Source organism: Papaver somniferum, chromosome 11 (genome assembly GCF_003573695.1).
Source record: "Papaver somniferum cultivar HN1 chromosome 11, ASM357369v1, whole genome shotgun sequence".
Lineage (NCBI taxonomy): Eukaryota > Viridiplantae > Streptophyta > Magnoliopsida > Ranunculales > Papaveraceae > Papaver > Papaver somniferum.
The window spans coordinates 92,173,588-92,186,402 of record NC_039368.1 but is presented as its reverse complement, the minus strand read 5'-3'; the positions used below and the strand labels follow the sequence as shown (position 1 = coordinate 92,186,402).

The following is a 12,815-nucleotide window of genomic DNA, read 5'->3' as shown; positions in this document are numbered from 1 at the left end:
TTCCCGCCAAAACTTGGTTTTGAAATGTTGACGATGGTTGCCCCTTATCCAGGGTAGGGGTGCGATTAGCAGCTACCTGGAAATGGGGTGACCCTTAGTAATTAGGTTACCCCTTATCCAAAGTGAGAGTCTGAATAGCAAATGTCCTCCGGGTGCTTTCCGACAACTTTTCGAGCCAATTTTTTCCAAAAATGTTTTGGCCAAAAATACCTACAAATAAATAAAACACCATAATAAGTACAAAAATGAGTCCTATCAATATATAGAATCGAGACAGATCGGACACAAAAATGTGTCTATCAGCATACAACAAACGGTCAATTCACCAAAACAGTTTACAAACAAAACAAGATGTTCAATGTTGATTGAATTGAATACAAGAACATAAGAAACACACAAACATGATGATATTATACAAATTCAGTTCACATCCGAACAATAAAAAACTAAAATCACTTTGATCAACAATCAATCGATTGAATTGAAAATAAGATTATCACTAAACCCTGGATAACATGATTCGAGACAGAACAATAGTTCAAATCGATCATGTTTTGAAGCACAAAAGGTTATTATTAGTAATACCCTTGATAACGATCACCAACTAAACCCAAAAAATTAACAAAAATCCCATCATGAATCGAAGACAGAAATGCGTTACAACAATTAAACCAAATACCAAAGTCAAAATTGGATCAATGAATCATAATCATCTACAATAGTCGGTGAAATTGAAACTTAAAACTTACCGATTTGAAGATATGAGATGATTTGTATAGTAGAATATTTTTAATCTTCGATTCCACAATCGTATATCACCATGATTGAGCTCCCAGATCTGAAAAATAAAATAAAATGGCTCCAAAAAAAGAAAAGAAAATCGCAGGTGTATTGTTTCTGTGGACAAAGATGAGTTCGATGTTTCTGACGAAATAAAATATGTTTAAACAAATTTGTTTAAAAGGTTAAAGAGTATTTTAAGTAAACTGTATTTTTTTATTTTTATGGGTAGAATATCCAAATGGATAATTGGAAAATATCTTTTTGATTCCCGCCCATTTAAATAATATCAAAATTTACATTCTATTTCATTCAGGAATTGTTGTTTTAGGGCTGTAGACCAATTTTATCTAAAAAATATACAGAGGTGTTTTAATTTACTTCTAAATAATCTAATAGAATAAGGAGAATGGTCCCGCAAAAATGGAGTGGTGCCCATTAAATGTAGTCGGACCTGACAGATAAAAAAATAATCTGAACGGCATCACTATTCAACATCATAAAAAATTATGGGTTATTACGTTGCATCCCACCATGTTGGCATGTTCAAAAAGGCAACAAAAGAAGAGAAAACACCAAAATGCTGGCAACCACGAGAGAAGGCACACTGTATAGATGAAGTCGCTTATGTATATTTGCAGCAAAATAAGCTATGGATCAAAAAAAGAAAAAAGGAAAAGAAATGTTGAACCAAATGGTGGACAAAAGAGAACAGGTAGTAAAAGGAAAATAAGCTACTAAGTGTAAGGAATTAAAAATGAGGAACTCCTAACACCCATTCGATAACCTGTTTACAAAATTACACCCGTTTTTTTTGCATATTCTAAAATACATCCATTGTCCATAAAAACGGTTCTACACAATGTATAAAGATCCACCACATACTCCCTCTGTCCTAAATTATCTGTCCTAATTTCTACTTTAGTCTGTCCATTTTTATCTGTCCGCTTTGTTTATAAACATACTTTTCTCTTAAACTATCAAATATGCCATTTATTTTTAATAATCATAAAATCATTTTTAATATAAACTTAATGTTATAGGGCTTGTAGCCCATTAATGTGCGCCCCAATATAGTGTCTAGGGTTTACTTTCCTACAAGTATATATAGGATATTGTTTCATGTAACCAACTGATGCTGATCAATAGAAACTTCTCTCTGCCTCTTATCTTCTCTATATTTTGACTGCAACACGTTATCAGCACGAGCTCTAACCCTGCGGCAATGGATTTTTTTAGGGTTGCTATCAAATCCGTGAAGGATTGTTTTGAATCTGTATTTTTTTTTCTATTAATCAAATACAGTACGTTGGAATCAATGGGAACATTGAAATCGCTGGAATCAAATCAGATAAGTTGGATCTGTTTTGTCCCATATATATATAATTTTATTTTTCCTCTTTTTTCCTATTTTTAATTTCATTTTTGGAATCCCTGCCCTTTTATGATTTCAATTTTGGATATATTAAATTTGAGATAAGTTGATTTGATAAGGAATCAGGGATTATTTATTTTGGTTGATGGCAATGATTAGGGATTACTGTCGTATTCCGTTTGAATCATTTTGAAATTACTTTGATTAGGATCAGACATGAACTAGTTTATCACGGGAATCAAAATTGTAAACATTTCAAATTTGTACAAACTGCCATGAAACTAGTGACGAGGGATGAAAATGTACTTTGATTAATTTAATAGTTCGTATCATAACCTGGGATTTGGTCGGATGTAGATTTAGATCGGTGGGAACTCCGTAGAAGAGAAGCTGCGGAAGTAAAATACATCCCGTTCCGGGCTACATCTGCCCTATCCTGTCCCGTACTGTGCCAGCTCCCGTCCGATTCCAGGCTGTCCACGAGTTGGTCCGATCCGGTTCCTGTCCTCGAGTTGGTCCGATCCGGTTCCTGTTGCTGTTCCTGTTTCTCCTGAGTTGTGTCATGTTCCGACTTTATTTTCGAAACGTGAGGGAACAAAGCTGTCCCGGTTTTGTGTATATACAAAGGGAACCAAAGACTAAGGTAAGTAATTATAACACGAGTTTTTATATGTTAGGCTTATTTACTCGCTAGGCTTATTTATTTGTTTTTAAAATACATCTAGTTTTATTTATTTTTGTCTTAAAATAAGTCATCAACATATAAACGGTCAATTTAAATTATTTTTATTGATCGCAATCATTAAGAATTTTGGTCTTAATGCTATTTGTTCTCTTGAATATGATATTGGCTATAGTTGAATGGTGTATTTTGTTTAATTGGTTGTACCAACTCAATTCAAATATATTTATTTGGGGTTTAAAAGTACTTGAACACCATGATTGCGTAAATGATATTTTCTCCCCAAAATTTGAATATTCTGTGGGATGTAATCCACTTGCTCGACTATTAAAGAGTCGGTAGTTTCAAAAGCCACAATGCAAATAAAATCACATGTATTCTGATTTTTATGGAAGAACACACAAAAGGTGAAATGAGTCAGAAAATTTCCATTTCTATACGTCATCCATCATACTAACGAACCAGTATATGTTGAAGTATGACAACAAGAGAATTAATTATTTTTAACAATATATTCAACCTAAAGTAAGTGGCTGACATGTGTAGTGAGATTCTCTTGGCCTATTGAGATAAAGAAATTTCTCAAATTAAGCTAAATGTAGCAAAATTGAAAATGGAAAGAACCCCGAAGATAAGGGTTAGACGTAATGACTCATATAAAGCATGTGAAAAGGGACATATATATCATGAGACGGAAATGTATTTTTTCCCAGTAGCAATGACACCAAAGTACCGGTATCAGCTGAATATGGGATGAAGCTAAGATGTAGTTCTAGCTCCTATCATAAATGAAATAGTTGGAAATGCACCTGGTCATAGGTGTTCATATATACAATGTAATGTGTATCATAGTAGAACCAATTTTCACATCAACTTTAATGGCAACAATAACTTTGCCTGGCCAATTGACTATTTAATTGAGAATGGCTTTTATTGCATCTGTAAATTATTTCTAATGAATGTGGAAGGAAGCATATTCTTAGAAAACTAATGCGTCAATTTAGTGAAATGTAAATCACTATATTATTAATTTGGATTATTGAATCCATATTGACTCCGGTGATGAAATGTTGGAAATTGACTCATACAGACTTTGACATAACTATAAAGGCACTTTGGTTATGACATGATGTTTCATTTTGAAAGGACTCATACTACATCACTGTATTTGAGTGGACAAGACAATGGGAAAAGATTGACAGAATGCGAAGTAACGGTATATCTCTCAATAAGTGTTTTCTAAAGTACTAGATGCACAACCCCCCTTCCCATTATGCTTTTAGGTAAGAAAGCATATCACTCATTTTTACAAAGTATTTAGTAAAAAAGGATCGAGACTATCCTAAGATGCAAATGGTAAAAAATTCCATAGTACAAAGAAAACAAGGTGAAATTTAGAAAAATATTCATGCAGAATGCGGACCATTAAAGTCACTGGTGGATCTGGTGAATGTTTTTGACATTTTGGACTAGTTATGGTTCCCAAGAAATCTGTATTTGAAAACTCCTAGCACATATTACACAATGCGAAGTGCAAAGGCTAACCACCCTTGTTAATACTAGAGAATTTACATCAAAAGGACTTGATGAATATTGCATGTTTAATAGGATCAATATAGAGCATCTCATACCCAATGGTCTCGCAAAGGCTGCCATCAAAGGTTACAGATGGTGATTAAGAAATAGGTTATGTGTACCAACCTATCTTTTATTGCTTTGGGGCTATGCAATATTATACGCATCTTTACTTAATTCGTTTTAGAACCCAATATTAGTCAACCTTTTCTGCGTACCAGTTGGTAACTGAATTTAAGCCTGACATTTGTGTTCTTACGCATTTTTGGTTGCACTATATATGTGCCATTACGGGTCCACATCGTACTATGATGGGTCACGAAAATGATTAAGTAATTTTGTTGGATATTCACTTTCAACAATTATCCGCATTTTAAAACCTTTGGCAGGAGGTCTTTTACTACTAGATTTGCAGGTTATCACTTTAATGAGACAGTCTTCCCATCGTTAGAGGGAGATAAGAAAAAGTATTTTCTAAGGGAACGACATGAATTTTCGTGGTATGTTCCCACTGTGTCTCATATTGATTATTGTACTCCACAAATGTAAATGTGAAGTGACAAAGAATAATCAATATTCAGAATGTACACTGATGTCGCTAAAGTGACAAGATCACACATACCAGCTGCAAATATACCTGCAAGGTTAGAAATCCTCAGTATGGGGTACACCATAGACTAAGGTGTTGCAGCTACACTTGGTGGAAGTGTAGTTGAGGCCGTGGCTCTATAAAGGAAGATGGAGAGACCACCAGGTTCGATCAATGCTCACCTAGAAAGGAAGTAGATGAGTTAGGCACAACCTAATTTATATCATTAATGAAATCATCTCATTTGATTGTCTCTGACTATGTCCATGAATCAATACTGGAGGACGCTCCGAAGTTTTAAATGATTCTAGAGAACAATGAAATCCTGACGGATTATGAGAATGCACATGAGTCAATGAAAGGATCATGAGTGCACAATGATGATATAATCCATAAATAGTTGCTCCAGAAGTAGAGCACAATGAGATCGAACCATGCTTTATTTTGATTAATTTCAAATAAATAGCATATTTGGCCTACACAATCCAGGTAGAACTTAGTTCTTTGGCAAATATACGGGTATTTGGTGTGGTAGTGCTAACCAACCAAGTGTAAAGCCTATTGGACATACATAAATAATTTGTCATAAAGCATAATGATAATAAAGTAGTCTTAAAGTACAAAGACTCGCCTTGTAGCGCGAGGTTTCTCACAAAGACCTGGAATTGTTCTCTTGTAATGAACGTTATAGAGTTTCGCTACTTAGTTAGCTTGGTAATTTCAAAAGGACTTGAAATGCAGCATATGTATGTGGTTGTTACGTATCTCTGAAAGAATCAAGAGATATAAGATATTCATGAAAGTACTTGATAGACTTTTGTTGCCCAAATCAAATGACTCTAAACCACAGAGTGCGTTTACAGTTAGATAGAACACTCACTTATAGATTCAAGCAATCAGGCGTATATGGTATACCCGTCTAAGTGGTTATTTGATTTGGAGGGGATAGACAAGTAAGTTATTTTTTCTTGCGTATTCATAAGAAATTTCTTGATTTGGAATTGTAGCTATTTATGTTGATGGTACAGATATGATGTATACTCTTGATGTAATAAGAGATCTTAAAAGCTATTTAAAATCCGAATTTGAGATGAAAAATCTAGGGAAAGCTCGATCGAATACGAAGCTTGTGGTATATTATTCCACCAGTTTGCATATGTCTACAGTTGTCAGGCAATTTAACAAAGACATGCATCCTGATAGCACTCCCATGATTAGCCGAGGTTCAAATGTAAGTAAGTAACCATTTCGTCCAAAGGAATATGACGAAGATGTGTTGGGAGATGAAATTCCCAATCTAAGTACAATAGACGCATTGTTGTACTTAGTATAATAATGTACTCGATTAAATTTTACATCCTCAGGGAACTTGTTAGCTAGATATAGCTCTGCGCCAATGCAACATCATTGGAATAGTATAGTGAATGAAATCATGTACTTAAAAGTAACCATTGGTATAAATTTGTTTTATCCCTACAAAGACATGAAAAGGAATGCTAGTGAAAGTGCAATCCAAAAGTTTGTTGATTATTAAGGAACAATAATCTCATCTCCAACGAAAGTAATCAGAGGAGATATGGTAGATTATTTCTAAGTCATTACCAATATTCAGTTTTGAAAAATACATGACTAAAGGAACTGTCTGGAACAACTCTGAAAGTAATCAGGGGGAGATGCCGACATCAGGGGGAGGATCCAAGGATATGATGTCGACAAATTTTACTTCGAAATTGAAGCTGTGTTGTACTATTTTCCCTTCGATCGAGAATAGTTTTTCCCAAAGGGTTTTGTTACTCGACAAGGTTTTTAGTGAGATAACACTAAAAACATCAAGTATGTTGAACGTTGAAGATATAAAGATCGCGTTGATATTACTAAAAATATATGAATCGAAGAAATGAAACGCGATATTCTATTAAGCAACGTAACTTTCAGAATCAACAACATGGTCTTATAAACATTCAAGTCACCAAAGTAAAGTGTGATAAACTCCTTTTGACTGCATTAGACTAATGAAAATTGTCTGATATCAGGAGGAGCATCTAATGGTGTGTTTAACTCTTTTCCTTCACCGAGGTTACTTTTTCCCACATGGTTTTGTTGCTCGGCAAGGTTTTTAATGAGACAACAACAAACACCGGGAAGTAATTTCCCAACTAAGGCTATTGTCTTTCCCACAAGGATTTTCTGCCTTAGGAGTTGTGAAGCAACTAGTCAACTTCAACAGAACAAAGTGATCATCTGCAACAAATCACCTTTACTTGCATCTGTCACGTTGTACTCTTTTCCATTCGTCAAGGTTTTATCCCACTGGGTTTTCCTTGTCAAGGTTTTAATGAGGAAACTTATACGCATCCAACTATGTTCTAAGTTTACTTAGTGTTGTACTCTTTTTCTTTAGTTCAGGTTTTGTCCCTCTAGGTTAGCCTGACGAAGTTTTAACGAGTCAATTAACTTAGAATCGTCGATCTTTGAAGATCGTATTGCATGTGATGAATTACATGTAAAGTACGAGACAACATGTGAAGTAATACATGTGAAGAGTTTTACCAAGGTTTTATCCAACTGGGTTTTTTCCTTGTCAAAGTTTTAATGAGGCAATTGATTTCGGCACAAGTAATCAAGGAGAGGACGACATTTGAAGAACTATATTCGAAGCACTAAATGTGAAGCATTACATATGAAGTTCTACTGGACCGCACAAGGGGGAGTGTGAGGGAGTGTTGTAGGGCTTGTAGCCCATTGATGTGCAACCCAATATAGTGTCTAGAGTTTACTTCCTACAAGTATATATTGGATATTGTTTCATGTAACCAACTAATGCTGATCAATAGAAACTTCTCTCCGCCTCTTATCTTCTCTATATTTTGACTGCAACACTTAATTCAAAATCTTAAATATTATCATCATATATAAGGAAGAAAACTTACTCAATATCTTCGTATTAATTGTCATTCCTTTTTAAAATAAAAACACTTATGGATAGTTATAAAATTCCTAATAAAACTTCTACTTATTCTTACATAACCTTTTCATCTGTATTAATCTTTTCATCTCTTTTTCATTATGGGTACGGGTTAACATGGCTATCTACATGGGAAAGGATCAAAAAATTTATAACAAAAATCTCAAATTCATGGTCGAGTATATCTAAAGAGGAAATAATTTATTCAATTTTTTTCCTCTCAAATAAGAATTCCAAAGGCTCCAAAGTTTTAGTGCGGGAAACCAAAATCAAATAGAGAAAATTTTTTTTCTTAAATTCTGGATTTCATAATAAAAGCAGTATAATTTGCTTTTATTTCTTAAAACATTTCCTAAAATAATAATACTAACCAATTTAGAATTTTTAACACTAATAATTTTAGTTTTGGTAATAACATAACATTAAATAGGCTATTCAAGTGCTAGTCATGACATTTTATAGGATTTCCTTAATATCTTGACAAAGTCAAAGCGGACTGTTAATTTATGACGGAGGAAGTATCTATCTTATGGAACGGACAATATAGATTTCCTTAACTTACAAAATTACACGGAGGGAGTATCTATCTTATGGAACGGACGATATAGATTTACTTAACTTACAAAATTACAGATGTACCCATAAAGAAGAAATAAAACGCAACAGAATACCAGATTTCATTTTATTCCATTTCTTTTCTGTCTTTCTTCTGCTGGTCTCGTGGAATTGATTTGGGGTTTTTGTTACAGGTGTATCATCAATGGCTTACAAATCATTAAAACAGGTTAGTGGAATAGGAATGGACTTACAAATCATCAAGTTGTTGTTAACCCAACATCCAGAGCGTGTACAACGTAGCCTGTTGTACATGGTACTTCCCTGTCTACACTTGTCTCTATTTGGAAATACTTGTATTGTAGGCAATCGTATTACTTGTACTGTAGGAAATCGTATCTTTGGAAATTCTTGCATCTTAAGACTTCTGGTTGTCTATGTTAAGAAGTATGTACTGGTATATATATCGAGTCTTGCCTGTGTAACAATAAGTTGAGTTAATTAATAAAAAGTATTTATTCAAACAATTGATGTTTGTGTTTAAGTCGTGCAAATTATGAATGTTTGATGGAATAGGAACGATGGGTTGTGAATGAGTTTGCAATTGCAGGAAGGAGCTAATCCTTGGCTAATACTAGAACAAAAAGGATCTCTCCATCACCCACACAAAGTGTTTGACAGAAGTCCTGAACGATTAAGGCATGCCCTGAATTTCTGTAGTTAGTAACCGTGACTTCATGGATATATACCAAGCAAGGAGCTGTTGATTAAAGTTTGAGTCGGAAAACAACATATTTTACCTGTTGATGAGGTGAACCTATGGTTGAAGTGCGTGGAAAGTAGAAAATGATACAGCCAAGGGTATTTCTGACCGTTTACAGCATAGTCAACTCAGTCAAGTTGACCCGATTCAGTGGCACCTGGCTATTTAACAGCCGTCATCCGGTTTATTCAAAAGAACAGAGGGAATTATTGTAACGAGTGTATTTTAGAAATATTGTAAAAAACGGGTGTATTTTAGAAAACACATTATCAAATGGGTGTATATCAGGAAAAACTTCTAATAAAAATGTTCTTTGTTTTGATGGGCTTCGCAAATATCTTATCATACAATAAATATAACTTTATGCATCTATAAGCCCATTTGGGTCCATTAACGTTTTTATTTGTTTCCTTATTTACCCTTCTTCTTTTCACCTTCGGATCGAATAATTTCATTTTTACGTCTGAAAAATTTATTTCTCTATCCTTCTCTTTCAACCACCTCCAACACCTCTGCAACTACCACCATCAGCTCTGTCGCCGCCACCACCACGTCCTCCACGATTAGCAGCAGATCTATCACTGTGTTGGTGTTCAATTTCAACTAATTTCAACATTTTATTTATTGTTCTTCATCTTCCGAGGTTAATGATTGATTTTCCAGATTCATAGATCGATATATTTGATTTTTGGTATTCGATTTCGTAGTTTTATCACTATTTTTGTGTTTGATTTCACTGATTTCAACTTAATTTTTCTTCATGTTTCTAGGTTAAAAGATTGGTTTTCCATATTCAGAGATTGATAGATTTAAGTTTTTGGTTTTCGAGTTGAAGATTGAATGAGATCTTTGCTTGCTCGATTCATTGAAGACAAGTATTGATGCAGTATGTATGATTTTTAATTTGGTTGCAGAGATTTTGGAAGTTTAATTTGTGTTGATTCAATTGCAACTTCGAGATTATTGATTCTGAAACCGGTATGATTCAATTTTATTTTAGATTTCGGTTTTAATTTTTATTTTTATTTCATCATATTTTAAATATATTGTTGTTTGTAGTGGTGGTGGTGGTGGAAGGTGTTGAAAATAAGAGGTGAAGTTTGGAGGTTGGTGCTTGTTATGGGGTTGGAGTTTGAGACTACTGTTGATAGTGTAATTGTCGTTGGTAGTGGTGGAGGAGGTGAGATTGGATTATGGATGCACTAGTGCAAGTTGTAATTATTTGCGGAATGCAAGAATTAGTTGTTAAGACAACCAGAGAGTGAATTAAGTTGTCTAAAGAAAAGGGATTTCACATTAAGTTGATGACCAAAAAACTTAAGACAAATGGTGACTTTAAAAAATGCATTGTGACATTCTTGTATCTATACCTTGTCGCTTACAGTTTGCTATCCGGAAAAGAATACTTAGTCTAAGCATGCATTGTTTTGAATCCATTCACAATGTCATGTAGTGGAGTCGCTAAGTTTTGACTTTGTATTCCTTATCATTTGTTCTTTCTTTTTGATATTTGTCGGAACCCTTAATGTCATGCATTCATTCCTCATCAGATGCATTTAGTTTGCTGGAATTTGATCTTTTATGGGTACTTGGTTTTGTTCATTGGTTTCCCTTATACTATTTATTTTGTGTGGCTAATGACTACGCAGTGTGATGAAGATAGTTAAGCATCTGATGCATCCTGATAAATAGCTAAAATATACCATATTCATGTTTATATCTCTAATAACAGAAATCACTAACCTATTTTGGTTTTTTGTAGGGTGGCGTACCTTGTCCCGGATAAGTCTGACAAGCTATACGAGCTTGGATTTAGCAAATTTATTTGGTGGTCAAAGTATTCTCAAATATTGCAATAATACGTTCATTATCCAGTGCCACTTTACCCGATTCGCTGGATAATTTGCGAGAAACATCGACCGTAATAATTTATGGGTAAGTTTAATCTCAAGACCGTAGTACAGTGATAATTGTACTTTGTTATTCCCTACTGAATATGAATGCATGTTTTGTAATGTAATTGTGATTCCAAGTCTACTGTAGTAGTTTTTAACCCACAATATAGGTATCTCACACTACCATTTGATATTTTCTAGTGCATTTTTGTTCTGGATTATTTTTTTCTAGCTGGTGGTTGCTAATCCAGTGATCTTATTTCTACGCATAACAACAATTGCCAAAGGGGAGCTGTTGCATTTTGGCTTTACTTTGTTGCTGGGTACAGTCGTATCAAAATTCCACCCCGCCAATGCTTGCCAATCACCTCGAGGTAGCCTACGTTAGAGACTCCTTATAACTTCCCATGGTGTTAATATGGTAGTTTGAATTGTATGTACAGAAACTTACAATTGTTTTCTACTTATAACTGTTTTGAATTTACTCCTTATACAGTAAAATTTCGATATATTAATAGCTTTGGGATCGGAGAAAATTATTATTTTAGCGAAGTTATTAATTTATCGAGTTTAAATTTAGCCTGTACAAGCCTAGTTGGGACCGGAGAATTTTATTATTTTATCGAAGTTCTACTGGAATTGTTTTCTACTTGCTGCAATCATGGGGTACTTGCTTTAAACTGTATCCTCCAGTTCACAGTCTTGTTCCTAAAATGGTAGCTAAGTTTTGATCCATTTTTAAATTAAGCAAGCCATGTTCACATAGAGTTCAGTATTGGTGTTGGAAGGATGGTTGTGGGTGGTGCTGTTGGTATTGGGGTTTGTTGTTGGTGGAGTGAGAAGGTGGCTTGTTGTTGGTACATGTGAGAAGGTGATTGCATGGGTGTGTGCCGTGATTTGTGTTGCATGTTGATGGTTTTAAATACCCCACAAGATGAAACTGTGGTGTAATGGTAGCATAACTGATTTCACGTCAGACAGGGCGGATCTATATAGTGATTTGGGCTGGCTTAAGCCATCCCAAAGTCCAAAAGAAACTTCCATTTTGTAGTGCAATTGTGTTTGGTTATGAAAAATCAAGCCTAAATAATAGGCTTAAGCCAGCCGAAGTCAAGCCAATTTGTTTTCGAGCCACCCCAACATTCATTTTCTGGTTCCGCCACTGACGTCAGAAGATGCGTGTTCGATGCACGTTAGGTTCACTAATTTTTGGGATCAACTTTGGTTGTTGATACTAGATTTTAGGGTCAACTCTGGTTGTTGATACCATAGTTTGGGATCAACTTTGAATGTTGATACCATAAATAATTCGAACATTTTTGAATTCTACATTTTGGGGATCAACTTCGGTTGTTGACACCATATTATGTATTTATTTTATTTTCTGAATTTGCTTTGGGAATCAACTTCGGTTGTTGACGCCATATTTTGGAGATCAACTTCGGTTACTGAACACCATTTTTTCTTTTTCATATTTTTTGATTTTTGATTTTGGGATTAACTTCGGTTGCTGTCACCATATTATTATTATTGTTATTATTATATTTTATTTTCTGATTTTTGTTTCGTAATCAACTTCCGTTGTTGATACCATATTTTGGGGATCAACTTCGGTTGTTGACGTCATATTTTTTTC

General features: G+C 34.4%; 1 long non-coding RNA gene across 3 annotated transcripts; it reads left to right on the top strand.

Annotated features, from left to right (window-relative positions):
* Positions 1-9,740: 9,740 nt before the first annotated feature.
* Positions 9,741-12,568, top strand: LOC113320656. 3 transcript variants are annotated; one of them, XR_003346228.1, is made up of 4 exons: positions 9,741-9,927; positions 10,199-10,262; positions 11,047-11,219; positions 11,412-12,568. It is a non-coding gene; the product is annotated as an uncharacterized LOC113320656 (long non-coding RNA). The 3 variants fall into 3 exon arrangements; XR_003346227.1 differs by having other exon boundaries at positions 11,047-12,568; XR_003346229.1 differs by having other exon boundaries at positions 10,055-10,262; positions 11,047-12,568.
* The last annotated feature ends 247 nt before the right edge of the window (positions 12,569-12,815 follow it).